General features: G+C 39.4%; 1 protein-coding gene and 1 pseudogene across 5 annotated transcripts in view; one reads left to right on the forward strand and one right to left on the reverse strand.

Annotated features, from left to right (window-relative positions):
• ANKRD12 (ankyrin repeat domain 12) overlaps positions 1-16,211 on the reverse strand; it is an 82,321-nt gene extending 66,110 nt beyond the window's left edge. For all 5 annotated transcript variants that reach the window (XM_036418592.2, XM_036418589.2, XM_045574717.1 and 2 more), the window contains exon 1: positions 16,066-16,211. The gene's annotated coding sequence lies outside the window, so the exon portion shown is untranslated. The remainder of the gene's footprint in view (positions 1-16,065) is intronic.
• On the forward strand, positions 8,831-9,255 carry LOC118707770 (annotated as a pseudogene).
• Positions 16,212-16,597: the final 386 nt, after the last annotated feature.

Below are 16,597 nucleotides of genomic sequence, written 5' to 3' on the forward strand. Positions count from 1 at the left end.
GTTGAGAACCATTACTGTATGATAACCTATCAGCCATATGTGGTTGTTGCAAGTTAAAATAATTAAAATTAAATTATGGACTACCCAGTGCAGACATAACAATATTTCTATTATCACAGAAAGTACTATTGCTCAACAATGAACTACACTGAGGCTGCTGGCCAATGGGACCATGAATTGGGCCACAACAAGCAGAATGACTGACATGCTTTAAATTTCCTATAAATGGACTCAAAGATCTAAAAACGCTACATTCTAGTATCTATGTGAATTATTATTATAATATCAGACATATACTCAGGTGAGGATAAAAAAGAAAAGAAAAAAAATAATGTCATATCCTATGAAAGACACATCTTAAAAATGCCGAAATAAAGTTGCAATTTTTTCATGGTGAAGGGACTGGAGTCTGTGTTGATGAAAACACCTTGGTGGCTGCGGTTGCTGGCAGTGGCTGTAGCAGGGGGGTGGTGATGGGGCTGGCACCTTCCCCTGATCTCCCTAGATTGTGAACACAAGCTGCAGCCACCAGCCAGTTTTCCTGCCTGTGATCTACCACCGATTATCAGGAACCAGAGATTTAACAGGTCTTATTACTTCTCCTGGTACAGGTTGGTGAAGGACCAGCTGCTGACAGCAACCAAGGACCTCAGTTCAGTCCTGAATGGGCTTTTCCAATAATTGCAACCAGATTATCAGTCTCTGGTTTCCTTGGGCAACCCCTAAATGTGAATTTCTTACTGTATAACCTCACCCTTACAGGGGCTGCCATCCAAAACTTTGGACATAGATCCCAGCAACATTTAATGGCCATGTAAGAAATACAATAAAATTTGAAATTCTTGCCATGAAAAAAAAAGATCATAGAGTGCATTTATACAAACCTAAATTGTATAGCATACTACATATCTAGGCTATATGGTATGGCAGCTTATTGCTCCTAGGCCATAAACCTATACCGCACATTACTGTATTGAATACTGTAGGTAACTTTATTTGATAAACATAGAAAAGGTACAGTAAAGCCGAAACCGGTTTGGCTCAGCAGATAGAGCGTCGGTTTGCGGACTGGAAGGTTCAATTCCGGTCAAGTGCATGTACATTGGTTGCGGGCACATCCCCGGTAGGGGGTGTGCAACAGACAGCTGGTCGATGTTTCTCTCTCATTGACATTTCTAGCTTTCTAGCCCTCTCCCTTCCGCTCTGTGGAAAATCAATAAAATATATATTAAAATAAGAAAAGGTACAGTAAAAATGTGGTATATATGATAAACAACGGTACACTTGTACAGGTATATGACTGGAGCCTGTAGGACTGAAAGCTGCTCTTGGTAAATGATTGTATAATGAATGTGAAGGCTTAGTACATTGCTACATGCTATTGTAGACTTTATAAACACTGTTCCATAAACCTTACCTGCTTACTTTGGAAAAGGTCAGAAACAGAACACCAAAGCTGTCAATGCTATTCCATGAAAAAGAGTGTAGGCTGGACTAATTGGAAATTATCGAGGAAAACACCCCTAAACAATCCAGAACTAAAATTCTACAAAACATTAACATGCTTGTTGGGAAACTTGGGGGTAAGGGGTAGAGTGGAAGAGACTAGAGATGAGTGAGAAAGTGATTAAAGTACTTGTCTTCCTTGGAGGAATACACACACACACACACACACACACACATATGCTGGGTGTCCCAAAAAATGTATACATTGAATAATTAAAAAGGTGGTATTCATTAAAATACATTTTGTTGTAAAAATGCTATCGAAACTACAGACATTCTGTATATATACATACACACACATATATTTGAGATTAAGAAACTGATTGTGGGAAATAAGTAGAAGTATAGTAAATAAAATATAAATAATTTTCAATATATGTTATTACAATAAATGAAAATGGATTAAGGTCGTTAATAAAAATATAATTCTGTAAGGTTATATAAAAATAAGATTCAGCAATATACTTTGTAAAAGAGACCACAAAGAGTACTCAAAGGTTAAAAATAAAATAATTGGAAGAAATTTTATCAGGAAATATAAACTCAGGCTGGAAGATTAACTTTTTTTAAAGGCCCCATTCATGAATACAATTCAGATTCTTCCTGATCTGGGCTCAGCTCCCTGCTATTCCTGGGCCTGTAGATTCCAGTACTGCATTAAAACTCACACACTAAGAAGTATCTGTCTATTTTCCTTTTAGGACAGGGCTTAAATATCTGTTTTCTATTATGACTTTGAATTCCTCTTTCCTATTTAGGCACCTGCAGATTCATATTTTTTTCTCTGAAGCTGAGCTGTGTATTTTTTTTTTAATGTTTTATTTTTATCTAGCATTTCCATATATCTGAAAAAAGGAGCTCCCTCAGTAGTCCACCTTTTTGTCCTGAATCCTCAAAACATGCACTTTAAATACAAATGAAAACAAAATCCAAGTTATTTAATTTATTCATCTGTCATGAATTGAAAAAGCTCAACTGTTAAGGCTATAAGAACTAAAATGATGTCTTAGCACAGTACTTGATGTACATAAAAATATTCAAATGCTGCTCTATAAATTTATCAATTTTATATTCTACCTAAAGAAAGTAAAGGCAGAGAACCATAAAAATGAAATGGAAATTCCTAACATTTTTGTTATTCCAGCTTTCACTGAGCTAAAGTTGCTGTGGGGGTAAAAAATGCTTCCTCCAAAATTATTTTTTAAAATATATTTTAATTGATTTTCTACAGAGAGGAAGAGAGAGGGATAAAGAGCTAGAAGTATCGAGAGAGAATCATTGATCAGTAGCCTCCTGCACACCCCCCATTGGGCATGTGCCGCAACCAAGGTATGTGCCCCTGACCGAAATCAAACCAGGGACCTTTTAGTCCGCAGGCCAACGCTCTATCCACTGAGCCAAACCGGTTTTGGCTCCTCCAAAATTATTGAGAATAAAGGCAACTGGCAAAGGATCAAATCACAGCAACAGAAATCAATGATCCTTTTAACAGTCATTCAGTTAGGAAAATGACCATTGCTTTGTCCGTGATTTGAGCAGGGAACTTGAAGTCCACTATTCTATTCTGAGATCTACCACCGACTTTTTAGTTGACTTTCATCAATACTCAATATTCCTGTTTCTTCTTCTTTTTTAATATATTTTTATCATTGATAGTATTATAGATCCTGTTTCTTCTTAAAAGTTAGGTTAGATGACACTGAAGATCTCTATCCTTCCAAAATTCCAATTCCAGAGTAAGAGGTTTAGAAAAATTTCACTCCAAATTCTGTATTTCTACAAATGCAAAAATGATAGCTTAAATTATAAAATAATTATTATCTCCCCCAGACAGAAAAGAATAAACATTTAGAATAAAGAATAAACCAAAATAAAAACTAAGTATTTCCTATTAAACAAACACCAAAGAGCTTAATTCCGTCATCATACTTTAAAAAGTGGTTTTAAAAAAATAATGGAAAAGGCCTCAAAATAAATGGTGTGCTTCTGGAACATCACCAGATTCCCCTATCTCTTCCTTCCCATCCCCTCCTACCATTACAGTAACAACTTAAACCATGCAAGGGAGAATTTAGACCTTGAAAAGGAAGAGTGCTTTCTTTATCACATCTTCCCACGTTGATTTTCACCACAATGTTTTCTGGCAGCTATTCCATACCATTTTCCCATAAGAATATGATGGTTGTGCTGAAACCGGTTTGGCTCAATGGATAGAGCATCAGCTTGGGGACTGAAGGGTCCCGGGGTTCGATTCAGGTCAAGGGCATAAACCTTAGTTGGAGGCATATCCCCTGTAGAGGGTGTGCAAGAGGCAGCTGATCGATGACTCTCTCTCATTGATGTTTCTAACTCTCTCTCTCCCTTCCTCTCTGTACAAAGTCATTAAAAAAAAAATAAAGAAAGAAAGAATATGATGGTTGTAATTTCAGACCAAAAAATTAAATTAGTATAATAAAATCACAAATTTGACCAACAGCATCCCAAAGATGAAGACAAAACATCCACATCCTTTAAAATAATCTGTTCTCAACAATGTCCTTAAAAGTCCTTAACGAATGTTTATTTTATGCAGTTATATATTAGATTTTATAATGAACATGTATGGTATAATCTTCAAATAAAAATTAAAACTATATACATAATAGGTTGACTTACACTTGATTTCCTTTGGATGACTACAATTCTCTGGGTAGAACACAGGGGAAATAATAATAATAAGATGGCAAGTGAGAGACTGCTTCAGACAAAGGTAGAGCAAAAGAGATAAAAAGGTGTTTTATATTTTTTAACCCAGCCACCAGAATATAAAGGACACAAAATATTTAGGATAGAAGCTCAATCCAGTCAAGATAGGCTGCACTTTGGGTTGGTGCTGCTAAATATTATATATTTTAGGAATCTGAGGATGGCAGATAATTCAAGACTTACTATACAAAGTAAATACATTATAAATGGTAACTTGGTTTGGCTAAATGAGTGTATCACCTTCAAAATTCCACAAAGGTAAACCTGTGATATAAACGAGTAATATTTAGATAGCCCAAATGCTTGAAATAAAAACAACCAATACCAACTAATCTTAGCCAAGTCTAAGGCAAAATATATTAGGAGGAATGGAGCAATACAAAAATGTACTAGAACACCTGGGTTCTTCTAATTTTTTCTAGTAAACGCTTTAGGTTTCAGTTTCTACATTTTAAAATGAGGTCCATTCCAGTCCTAAAATTCTACAATTCATTATCGCCTCCTCTTTTTCTTAAATACAGATATATTATGAAATAAGCACACACAAAAAATTAGTGTTAAAATTTTTAAATTATGGTTATTTCCTTTAGCTATCATACTAATTTCTTCATGTAATTATTCAATCATTTAACATTTACTAAACATCTATATGCCAAGCAATAGAACTAAAGATGAGTCACAATTCTAGCCTGAAGGAAATTTAGTTTTTAAGGAACAAAAGATAAGTTAATTACCATATGAAATAATAAATGCTGCAGAAATAATAGTACTAGCACAAAGGGATCACCCAATTTGGGTGCTGTATATAGGGTATGAATGGGGAATTTAGAGAAGAGGTAAATACTGAAATAAGAGTCTTACTGATGACTATGAGGAGATAGACACAGATGGAACAGACTAGACGGGGCTGTAGGGGAAAGAGAAGCACAGGTGTGAACAGACAACCCACAAGAAAGCAGGCCAGGGAGAGTGAAAACTGAAAAACAGTGCAGTAGAAAATGAGGCTAAAAAAAGTAGCAGAGCCACATCATGAAGCATCTTGTATTGTTTCAACATTATGACAAAAAGCAAATTAAGCCTGGCCAATGTGGCTCAATGACAGCGTCAACCCATGAACTAAGAGGTTGCCAGTTCAATTCCAGGTCAGGATACTCGCCAGGGTTGTGGGCTTGATCCCCAGTAGTGAGTGTGCAGAAGGCAGCCAGTCGATGATGTTTTTCTCATTAATGTTTCTCTCATAAATTTCTCTCTTTCTCTATCCCTCTCCCTTCCTTTCATAGATATATATATATATATATTATTTTTTTTTAAAGCAGCAAATTAAAACTTTCAAAAAAGTAGTAACAATTTGAGTAGAAATATGCTTTTTCTGAAACTTTGAAGGTAGACTAAAGAGGAATTAGATGAGAGGAGACCACTTAAAGTACAATGACTATATTGTGTTAGAAAGAAACAGTAAATAAGCAAGTAGGCTAGAATAACACCCACATTTCTGACTCCAGCAATAAGAAGTAAAAATTGCTTTAAAAATAATTTTTTAAAATTGGCATTTATTTGTTATATTTAATTTATAACAAATAATTTATCTTTTTTTATTTAAACATATTTTATTGATTTTGTACAGAGAGGAAGGGAGAGAGATAGAGAGCTAGAAACATCGATGAGAGAGAGTCATTGATCAGCTGCCTCTTGCACTGGGGATATGCTCGCAACCAAGGTACATGCCCTTGACGGGAATCGAACCCAGGATCCTTCAGTCCGCAGGCTAATGCTCTATCCACTGAGCCAAACCGGTTTCGGCTAATTTATCTTCTAATAGTAATAACTAAACAATATCTCATAAATTTTTTAAAAATTCTTATCTGAGAAGTGAGGATATTTTTTCCATTTATTTTTAGAGAGTGGAAGGGAGAGTGGGAAGAGAAAGATCAACATGAGATAGACACATTGATTGGTTGCCTCCTGCTGGAGCCCTAACAGAGGGCTGGGGATTGAATCTGCAACCGATTTATGTGCCCTTTACTAGGAACCGAACCTGTGACTCTTCAGCCCTATGAACAACTGAGTAAAATTGGTCACGGCTCAAATTATTTTAAAATAAAATTCTCGCCCTGCTAGGTGCGCTTGTTTGGTTGGAGAGTCATATCCTGCACCAAAAAGTTGTGGGGTGGATTCCCAGTCAGGGCACATGCTTAGGTTGCAGATTCCATCCCTGGTTGGGGCATGGACAGGAGGCAACCAATCGATGTGTCTCTCCATTTTTTTCCCCCCTCTCTCTTCCCCCTCTCTAAAAGTCAATGGGAAAAATATCCTCAGGTGAGGACTAAAAAATAACAAATAAATAAACCAATAAATTCTCACTACTTCATTAGATAATAACAAAAAATAATAGTGGGGAAAATATTTTTTTTATACTGTCAAACACTGGACCATAAAGGACCACATTCTAACAATACATTTAAAGTTTTAAAAAGAAAGTAATACAGGCAGTTGTGTTTATAATTATCTATTTGTCCTGGGCATTTAATATCTATATCTGTATCGATATTTACTTCCAGAATTAAGGTGAATTTATAAAATAATCATTTCCAATTTTGGGACAGTTGACATAAATGTTGTCTAAATTTCTAAAAACAGTTGCTGGATTTACTGACCTCCTTCTAGCTCTACTGGGTTCTACACTGTGCAACTTCGACAGACCAGTAGAGGGCTGCAACAACTCAGAGAAATGGTTAGGCAGTTTTACTTGTATCTCTGGCATTTAGAACTGAAAAAAGTCTAAGAGCCATTACATTTCCACTTTGCTGTCAACAGATTCTCAAAGGGGACAGGAATAACCTCCCAAATCCTGACAATTAGAAACAGCAGTAATTCAGCACTTTGCCACCAGCTCCTTTCTCCTCTCAAAAATGGTAAAGTGTTTAGAGGCCAAATAAAATCTCACTATCAGAGTAATTAGGAGAAAAGGTCAGTCAAAATGAGTTAGCAATTCTCTACTTCCTTTCAGACTCACTGTTCCTCACGCTGCTACTACCAGACTAATAATCCTAAAATAACTATTTCATTAGGTTACTTTCACATCTACTTTATCACTTCTGTTCTGTACTATGCAGCATTGAAGTCTAACTTTCCTTTGCCTAGATTTTAAGGCGGATTTCGACTTCATGTATACCACTTATTTTTAACTCCCCTATCAGACCTCTGTTATATAAAATATAAAATAGAGCTAAAATGAAAAGGTCATTGAGGTGAAATATGAAGAAAGAAAAATATATAGATCCACAGAGAAAGGGAAAAGTCACTGTTGGAAAAAAGTTTATGCAAAGAGAGGGAGATAGGAATTCCTCTGAAGGAGTTAGGAACTGGACCAAAGATATATAGAGGCCTTCAAATGAATTTATAATGTTTAATTCTTAACTGGTGATAGGCACCCAGGTGCTCATTTTGCTATTTTCTCTTTCTTTTAAATTATCTGAAATATTTCAAAATAAAAGTTTTTGATATTGTAAGTTTGCCCCCTCTCCTGCCCTCAAAAGACAAAGCAGCTGATCTTTGCAACATATACCTCAGGTACTCAGGTACCATTCAAATTTTAATCCCAAATAATGCCTTAACTCACTTTTACTGTTTTTGTTAAAAAAAAAAAAAAAAAGATTGGCACATACTTTAGGCTTACATGAAAGGAAAGGACTTTTAATTGCTTACATAATTGGGTGTGTGCTCAACCACTGAGACATACTAGCCAAGCATTATCACTGCTTTTGAATTATAAGTCTATGATCCTGAAAATCAGCTTTATAGATGCCCAAATTCTTTTTGCAGTTATAGGTAGCTGAAATCAGTCCCCTATATGACCGAGCAATGCTAATATCAGTATTAAGTTATTTATAATCTGCATACCATACTATTCCCACCCAAACTCAACAATAGTGTAGGTTATAAACAACAAAGCTAAAATTATAGTTTCCATATGACTTCACACCAGGATTGAATTGTTTAAGCCCTGACCTGCTATTTCACTTTTTCTGTATCCTCCTCACTTTCCAACATAAACCTATTTACTATAGTACACACACGAATTCAGCATATTTGAAGGAGTTTGAAAGAAAACATGCTCTAAACTGGCTGAGGGTAGCAGTATGTATTATCAATAGCTCTTCTGACCAGACCAGTTTAGAATTATAAACTGTTTCCCTGCTAAAGTATGCTGAGAAGAATAAAGAAAATATGGTAATGAGGAACCAGTGAAGAGAATTCACTGTATTCTAATAGCAGTTCAGAAAGTAACAAGAAAAAGGTGGTACTGTGAAAACTCCAACCCTACTGGGAAAGAATACTTGCATTATTTGGTTTTACTTTTAAAATAAAACATGTCCTAATATATAATCACACAAATGTTATGAATTGGAGGGGAAAATAGACAAGCCCCACTGATGGTACCAATATTAAAAAGCTTTATCTATGAAAGGAAGTATACTGTAAAAATAATGCCTAAAACATAAATTTAGGACTATTTAAGAATGGTATAGTTCTATATCAATAAACTGAACTTAAGCACTTTCACCAGGGACTCGCCAATATGGGCTGCATTCGCACTAAGTCCGTGAAGAAGGTGCCCTGGTTCTTCGAGAAATACTAACGCGCCTGGGCAAGGCTTCCACACCAACAAGCGCGTGTTCGAGATCACCATTATCCCCAGCAAGAAGCTCCAAAACAAGATCTCAGGCTTGGGGGCCTGTGAGAGGCATCTCTATCAAGCTGCAGGAGGAGGAGAGGGACAGGAGAGACAACTATGTGCCTGAGGTCTCAGCTTTGGATTAAGAGATCATTGAAGTTGATCCTGACATTAAGGAAATGCTGAAGCTCTTGGACTTTAACAGACTGTCCAACCTGCAGGTCACTCAGCCTACAGTTGAGATGAATTTCAAAACACCACATGGAGCCATTTGAATCTTTTGCTAGGCTGTAATATTATCAATAAACCATGGACAACCAAAAAAATTGAACTTAAATTTCCAAGTTAGTGATTCTTTTAAAAAATATATTTTATTGATTTTTTACAGAGAGGAAGGGAGAAGGATAGAGAGTGAGAAACATCGATGAGAGAGAAACATCGATCACCTGCCTCCTACACATCTGCTACTGGGGATGTACATGCCCTTGACTGGAATCAAACCTGGGACCCTTCAGTCCGCAAGCCAATGCTCTATCCACTGAGCCAAACCAGTTAGGGCCAAGTTAGTGATTCTTAATCTTTTATGGACAAACCTGTTTCAGAGCTTGAAAGCCATTAGGTTCTTTCTCCTGAACATATATGTAGTAAAGAATTTGCAACATAACTTTACAATGTTTATGGATCCTTTGTTTTAAATAATTATCTTTTTCTGCTAAATTTTAAATTACATACAAGCAGTGTCTTCTGCTTGGACTTAGCAGAACCTAATACCTTAAAGCCTAAAAACCTTTTTAATAATCACCTTGCCTTCTAACTGAATTCCATACTTCTAGAATTATTTTCTTTTTAAAAATGGTATTATATCATTCCCCATTTTGAAAATTAATTTCTATTAAATCCCTTATTATAGTAACCATTGCCTTTTCATTTGCTACCTATCTTTTCTCCCTTACTCCCAGTTCATTCTCTTGATGCTAGTCCGATCATTCTCCTGACATTCTTAGTCAATCAATAAATATACATTGACTTTTTACAGTGTGATGGACCTGGAGGTGCAACCGTGGCTCAGTGGTTGGGCTTCGACCTATGAAAAAGGAAGTCACGGTTCGATTGTGATGCTTGCAGGAGGCAGCCAATCATTGATTCTCTCCCATTATTGATATTTCTATCTCCCTCTCCTTTTCCATTCCTCTCTGAAATCAATAAAAATAAAATATTTTAAAAAGTCAGAATGTCAACAAAACTCCTATGTATGAGGAAGAACAATCTGAAATCTGAAATGCTATAGAACTCTCACCACTCTTTCAAGCAATAAGGTAACTTAAAAATCACATATATATATATATATATATATATATATATAAAATGTATTTTATTGACTTTTTTACAGAGAAGAAGGAAGAGAGATAGTAAGAAACATCGATGAGAGAGAAACATCGATCACCTGCCTCCTACACAACCCCCACTGGGGATGTGCTCGCAACCCAGGTACATGCCCTTGACCGGAATCGAACCTGGGACCTTTCAGTCTGCAGGCTGACGCTCTATCCACTGAGCCAAACTAGTTTCGGCTTATCACTAATATTTGTGATATTTTCCCCAATTATGGCCCCAATATAATTTAGAAGTTTAGTGAGTTTTTTTTCTTTAGTCACTCTGATTAAAATGTTTCTTTAGGGCAATGATATCAATATCAAGGTGATGTTTATTAGAATAGCCGCTTGAAATGTTAACTGTAGTCCCTCTGTAGCTATTGAGAATAATTTGCTTCTGCCAACTCATATAAAAAGAACCAACAACTGCCCTAGCCAGTTTGGCTCAGTGGATAGAATATTAGCCTGAGGACTAAAGGGTCCCAGGTTCGATTCCGGTCAAGGGCACATAACTGGGTTGTGGACTCGATCTCCAGTGGGGGTAGGGTGCAAGAGGCAGCCGTCAATGATTCTCTTTCATTATTGATGTTTCTATCGCTCTCTCCCTCTCCTGTCCTCTCTGAAGTCAATAAAAATATATAGTTAAAAAAAATCAACCAACAACTATATCAGAATCTCATAGGCTTGCTGTCCAATCTTCCATGATTCTATTAAGGTATTTACTTTTCTATTTTATTTTTTGACGCAAAAGTAGAAGGTAGAATAGCTAATCCTTAAACATTTTTCATGAAGTCTGAAATTTAAGAAAATGCCTTTCTCAAAATCAGCTAAGACTCTTAGTTAATGGCAGAGAAATAATTAAGGACAATAGAAATGTCATATTTTTAGGCCTGTGAATATCTACATCTCACATATATGTTCAAAGCTTCATTTTCCTCAGCTTTATGTTAGAATAATAGCGTCTGTTTTACAAGGTTGTTATAAAAATTGAATGTTTCACTTAAAACTTTGAACACATATTCTAAATTAGAGGCCTGTTGCATGGATTCATGCACTGGAGTGGTCCCTCGGCCTGGCCTACGCTCTTTTGCAATCCAGGACCTCTTGGAGGATGTTGGACTGCTGGTTTCAGCCCATCTCTACAGGCCAGGCCAAGGGACCCCATCAGTGCATGAATCCATGCACTGGGCCTCTAATATGCCTATAAGATCTTTGGTTAATCTCTCCCTGCCCTTCCCCTTTTCCTCTGAGATTAATCAGTCTGTTCCATGTTTTCATGCCTGTGCATTGAGCATCTGCCCTGATGGTCAGTGTGCATCATAGCTACCAGTAGAATGGTCGCTTAGGCTTTTATAATATATATAGATACTCAACAACTGTTCACTGTAAACTTTAGCTTCAAATTTACTAATAATCTGTGTAATACTAAAATATGCTTTGTTTCTAATATTATCAATTTAAATCACTAGAAAAAAAGGTCTTTAAACATAACAGCATAAGCCAGTAAACAAAACCTCTGTCTTAACATTTCAATGTATTTTAGTTCTATAAGATAACCTTAACATGAACTATTCAAGGCTAAGTTTACAAAGGAAAATTATCTCCTGTTATTGCTATATCTGGAAACTAGTAACAGCACTGCAACTAAGATACTTTCACTATTATTATTATTATTTTTTTTAAACCCACTGTAAAACTGATTATGCATGCATGAGTGTATAGGAGAATGTTTTCAAATGCTATATGAAGAAATTTTATATTCTCTCCAGAGGAAGTCAACTACAATTTTTAAAATGTTCAATAAGTGGCTTTACTAAGATTAGAACTAAGTGGGTATCAGAAAACATATCTGCAGGGAGTTATAATCTATAAAGCAGCAGGTGCTGAAAACAAAGCTAAGGCTAAGCAAAAACCAAGGGATCTTGACACCTTACATAGTAAGATCTGTATTTGTTTTAAAGATAGTATCATCAAATCTTAAATATATATAAAAAGTTTATAATATACAATGAGCTTTCCATATGTAATCACATTTGTTCCTTCCAGCAGCTCTGGAAATTATGTAGAAAAATTATTTTTTATAGATTAAGAAGAAAAGATTCTGAAAGTTAATGTGATTTGTCAAAAACCACAGTTATGAAGCGACAAATCAAGAATTTAAACTCAGGCCTGCTCACTTATATTTCAACTAGAGGCCTGGTGCATGAATTCGTGCACCGTTGGGGTCCCTAAGCCTGGCCGGTGAGGATAGGGCTGAATCCAGCTCTCCGACATCCCCTGAGGGGTCCTGGATTGCAAGAGGGAGGTTCTCAGGTGACGCACCCTGGAATCTGTCTCCCTCCTCTGGTTCTGGGTGCATCACCTGAGAACCGCAGCTGCAAAATGACTGCAGTTTGGCAGCTCCTGTGTTGGGTGTCTGCCCCCAGGTGGTCAGTGCATGTCATAGCTACTGGCCGATCTACCAATCACTTAGGCCCATGGTTGGCAAACTGTGGCTCACGAGCCACATGCGGCTCTTTAGGCCCTTTAGTGTGGCTCTTCCACAAAATACCACAGCCTGGTGAGTGTAATTTGAAGAAGTGGTGTTAGAAAAAGTTTAAGTTTAAAAAATTTGGCTCTCAAAAAAATTTTCAATCGTTGTACTGTTGATATTTAGCTCTGTTGACTAATGAGTTTGCTGACCACTGGCTTAGGCTTTTATATACCGTATTTTTCGGACCATAAGACGCTCCGGACCATAAGACGCACCAGTTTTTAGAGAAGGGAAATGAAGAAAAAAAGATTCTGAAACAAATAGTGTCCTAAAATATTTTATGTGCATTAAAACCCAACATCACAGTCATAAACACATGTAATCAACCCTGTAAAGTAAACAGCAGCATTTAGAACCATTTTAGAGCCGGACAAGCACACAGAGACCACACAGAGCCGGGCAAGTAAAAAAACTTTTTTTTAAAAGTATATGTGTAGGCTATATTTGGACCATAAGACGCAGGGACTTTTTCCCCCTACTTCTGGGGGGAAAAAAGTGCGTCTTATGGTCCGAAAAATACGGTAGATAGATAGATAGATAGATAGATAGATAGATAGATATAAGATGTTCTTTCCACTACTCCATAAAGCTACTTTTTAAAGAAAGAGGCAAATTAGCATCTTCACAGAAAGAAACCTCTAGCCCCAAACCAGACTGTTTTAACTAGTTGAACTGACATTAAGTCATTTATTTTCTAGGCCTTTATTTTCTTATCTGTAAAATGAGGAAAACTGATTAGAAAACTTGAGGTCTCTTCCAGTTTTAAGAATAAATCTCCAAGATAGTACTCTTTACACAGTAAGGTATTTTACAAATACACGTTGATATTAGTTTTAACAAGTTCCAAGTCAGAAAGTAGTATTACTAACTCTTAGGCAACCTATTACAATTACTGTATAAATTTTTCATGTCTATCTGATAGATGTTGCTTCAGTATCACCAAGTTTATATAAAGAAAACAGTCTAGCCCTAGCTGGCTTGGCTCAATGGGTAGAGCATCTGCCTGAGGACCAAAGGGTCCAGGTTCCATTCTGATCAAAGGCATGTACCTTGGTTGTAGGCTCCTCCCCAGGGCTCCTGCAGGAGGCAATCAGTAGATGTGTTTCTCTCACATCGATGTTTCTCTTTCTTTCCCTCTCTCTTCCACTCTCTAACAAAATCAATGGAAAAAAATATCCTCGAGTGAGGATTAACAAAACAAAAAGAGAAAACAGTCATCTCACTAATCATTCTCTTTTTAGACTGAAATAATGTGCTTAAAATATAAAAACAGTTTAAATAAAATGTAACTGCTTGTCAACTAAGAAACTTAAATTTATTGTTATTTAGAAAAGTCTCTTTTCTAATGTTTTCCAAATATCCTTACTGCCATTTCTCCAATCTACCTCAGAAGAATGTCACATTTCCAAACAATTCTATAGGAAAGAAAATAACATTTTAAAAAAAAAGAGGAGGGGAGGGGAGTAGAGAGCCCTCCCTTCTTGATATTAAAGAAGGAAAAGCAGAGATCGAACAACATCCACCTACCTAAGTTTTTTCCTTATCTGAATATTTTTGTTCTCTCTACTTTCCTCAATTATTCTTCATGAAGTACACACTAGAGATTCCCACTGTCCCAGCTCCACTTGCTCATAAGCCATTTTAGCAATAACCATGGAAACTATAAAAATTAAGATATTAAGGCCTCCTGGTTTTTTGTTTTGTTTTACTTTTCCTTCCATGAAAACCACTTAACTTGGATTTTACTCCATTTTAACACTGCGCCTGTTCCTAAAAGAACACATACTCTGACTTGTTCAACTTAACCTTAGTCAAACCATATGCAGATCCTTAGACATCTAATTAGTGCTTGTGTCAAATATAAAAGATCTTTAAGCAGTAAAACACTTCTACCTTTGCCAATCATCTCCTGGGGGAAACATTTCAAATCATTAAATGTTTTTGTGTTTAGCCCAAATTAAAGACTTTCCCCAACACGATTAGTTTAATATAGCGACTGGATCTTATACAGTCCGACACTATCTCATTTGTTTTCAAGCCACTTGGCAACAACAGAACATATGTCCTGCCAGTTCTGAGCTAATCTCCAGGAAAGCCTTTGTATGATTGAAGAAACTGAAACAGATCGGTGGTGCCCAAGATTTTTAACAGCCTTCTTTGGCATATGTTTTTAATAGTCCGTTAAAAATAGCTACTTTATTAGTCTTCCTTTATTAATTTACAATAAACCGTCTAAAAAAAAAAAAGTTAACATGATTGAAAACACCGATTCATTTCCACTTCAGGATTACAGAGAGTAAATTCCAAAACGTTCCAGACCACTGGCTCTGCAACCCATCTCTCACCCACGTCCGCCTTCTGGCCGCGGGTGTGCAGGGGACGGGACAGCCTCGGGGACTGCACCGCTTAAAACGTTTCCTTCCATCTCAGCTGGCGCAACAGCGTTCACTTCCCATCCGGATCTGCTTCTGTTATTATCAAAACAGCTGTCAGCTGGGCTTCGGTAACCTCTTTGTACAGCCGTTTACTCAACGCTTTGAGATCGTCCAGGGTCCGTCACACCATAGTGCACCTCAAAATAAGACCTCAGGACCTGACCCGCTCTGAAGGTCTAAGGACATCATTCGAAGGGGCGGACACTCACGAGACGATGAAGAGAACCGATGCGGCAAGGATTGCACTGGCATTTCAGACGGCACTGCAGCGCGGCCGCTCTCCCTCCCCTGAGACCATTAAAATGGCAATTCTCTCCCATCGCCACCCTCTCCTCCGACCCCCGGCACCCCCGAGGCTGCCCCCGGCGGGGCCGCGGCGGTCTCCGGGCGGCGGGCGGCGGGCGGGCCCGGGCTGGGCGCGCCCCCGCCCCGCCCCGCAGGTCCGGCCGCGGCGAGCCGGCGGCGCCCTCTCGGCCGCGCGCACTCGCACGCACACGCTCCTCCCGACCCCGCCATGTTCCGAGCGGCGGCAGCGGCAGCCCCAGCCCCGGGAACGGGGAGTGGTAGCGGGGGTGCACCCCGCCCAGGCCCCCGCCCCGCATGGCAACCCTCGCCCGGCCGGCAGCTGCCAGCTGCGCCGCGGCTCCCCGACGCGGCTGGAGGGGCGGCGGCGGCGGCGGCGGCGGGCGGGGCGGCCCCGCGCCCGGCCACTAACGGCCTGTCACCGCCAGCCCCGCGGCTCCCCGGGCCGGCCTGGCGCGCCGGAAAGCAACGAGGTGGGCGCGGCACGTCCCCTACCTTGCTCTGGGGACGGGGACGGGAGCGGCGCAGATCTGACGGGTCTCCTCCGGGGCGCCGGGGACGGGGTCGAAACCGCGCCCCTCCTTCCTCCTCCTCCTCGCCTGTCGCCACGCCCCCCTCACACTCACGGACCCCAGGCACCGTCGACACCGGCGGCTTCAGCCCCGGAGTCAGTGCCTAGGGGTTGCCGTCGCTGTCGTTGTCTTTGTCGCCGCTGCAACCGCCACGAACGCCGCCAGCGCCGGGCTTGAAAACATCTCCGGTCTCGGTCTGTCTCTCACCACAGCCTCCTCGCTCCCAGGGCAGCGCCGCCCGGCGATTGGCTGCGGCGCGGGCACGTGACGCCGCGGGCACGGGACAGGCGGCGTGACCGCCCCGCCCTTTCCGCCGGCCCCGCCCCGCGGCCCGCCTCTCTTTCAGCTCGGTGTCAGCGGCGGGGCGCGGCCGCGGGAGCGTACCAAGTTGGGGGTGGAGGTGGGGAGGCGCGGTCCAGAACTCCTCCCGGCTCCCGCGGCCGCCTCCCCGCCGC

This window comes from Pipistrellus kuhlii, unplaced genomic scaffold (genome assembly GCF_014108245.1).
Source record: "Pipistrellus kuhlii isolate mPipKuh1 unplaced genomic scaffold, mPipKuh1.p scaffold_m20_p_6, whole genome shotgun sequence".
In the NCBI taxonomy this organism is placed as follows: domain Eukaryota; kingdom Metazoa; phylum Chordata; class Mammalia; order Chiroptera; family Vespertilionidae; genus Pipistrellus; species Pipistrellus kuhlii.